The sequence below is a fragment of the Schistocerca cancellata genome, unplaced genomic scaffold (assembly GCF_023864275.1).
Source record: "Schistocerca cancellata isolate TAMUIC-IGC-003103 unplaced genomic scaffold, iqSchCanc2.1 HiC_scaffold_537, whole genome shotgun sequence".
Lineage (NCBI taxonomy): Eukaryota > Metazoa > Arthropoda > Insecta > Orthoptera > Acrididae > Schistocerca > Schistocerca cancellata.
In genome coordinates, this window is record NW_026046551.1 from 25,831 (window position 1) to 27,500 (window position 1,670).

A 1,670-nucleotide genomic window follows, 5' to 3' on the forward strand; every position below is an offset into this window, starting at 1 on the left:
CTTAACCTAACCCACGTTGTGCCTTAACCTAACCCACGTTGTGCCTTAACCTAACCCACGTTGTGCCTTAACCTAACCCACGTTGTGCCTTAACCTAACCCACGTTGTGCCTTAACCTAACCCACGTTGTGCCTTAACCTAACCCACGTTGTGCCTTAACCTAACCCACGTTGTGCCTTAACCTAACCCACGTTGTGCCTTAACCTAACCCACGTTGTGCCTTAACCTAACCCACGTTTGTGCCTTAACCTAACCCACGTTGTGCCTTAACCTGCTCTGTAATTGGCATATGACACGTTACATTAATCTAGTGTTGTCTAACCACAACCCTCTGAATATAGTTCGCTACTCGCACCGCCCACCCTCTTGTGTGTCGTTTCATGTTGAACACTTCGCAAGTGTTGCTTACTTTTTACATGCTCCCGCTGTACACTGTAATGTGGACAACTGCAGGATGTACATCGCCCCCCCCCCTCCACCCTGCCTTCGCACGCTGGTCGTTCAGGTGCTTGCGTGTTCAATGCCCTTCGCAGCTGTTCACTGGCATTCGCATGTCGAAGCGCTCAGTCTACGTCGTGGTACGGCCTGTGTCCACTGTCCGCTGATATCGTAAGCTTAATCCTCACATTGTACTGCACATAGGTCCGTATGTACTGAATGATACGCTGTGGCACATGTGTGACCGTACGACTGCGCCCAACAACAGCGAACCATACGGTCCAAATGTTGTGCACTCAGCCACGTGCCGTCTCCCCATAACAGCTACATTGCAGTGTGGTACGCCATAGAGACGTGTGGGAGTAACGGACGCCCTGGATGGCGATCAGCATGAGCCGTCTGTTGATGTAGTGGCGCGTGTATTCAAACGTAGTCGTCTCTTCTCACACAGTGTGATAGCATGGTGCACCGCGTTCCACATCTGCGACATGGTACAGATGCTGGTTGACAGTCGGTCTCGTAATGGACATCGCATACGTAGGGGGCCCCTCCCACGTGTTCTCTAGTCGTGCACATTTTGTTGCGTGTATGTGGGCAGACGTAGTGTGTCGTGACACCTAACAGACAGGTATGCAATAATCGTTGCATTTGCAAACTGGGATGGACGTCTACGTTTGCTGGTGACGTGACGCAACGCAAATGAACAACTGGTAAACCCATTGTGGTGCGGTTGTTGTTGCTGGAGGTAAATCAGTAAGGGCAAATCTGTGTGTGAAGCGATACGCGGCGGTGGCTGGTGGGACCGTCCCCGGCCGGTGAGGGGGGGGCCGCCCGGCGTGCTGGCCGCGCGGTGCGTGGGCGCACGCGCTACAGCCGGCTGGTGGGGGGCGCCCAGTGGCAGGCGCGCCGGCCGACGGACGCGGCAGGCGGCGCAGCTGCGCGCCGGGGCACCCTGCGCGCGGCGCCGGGCGGCCAAAGTGGGTCCTCGCGGGCCCGGTGCGAAGCGCGGTGGACATCTGCAGTGTGCTGGTCCGACTGAGGACTGTGTGCGTTGAGGATGCGCCGCCGCCCGGCACTCGGCGCCGCGACGCCGTCTGCTGCTCGGTCGCCCCAGCGGTTCTCGCTGGTGGTTTGTATCGCAGTTGTGCAGACGTGTTGGCACGTGCGCTGTGCTGGGAGAGTTCGCTTCGGCACCCACGTGGGGCCTTTGCCCTTCTGTGGCGCTGGCGTTG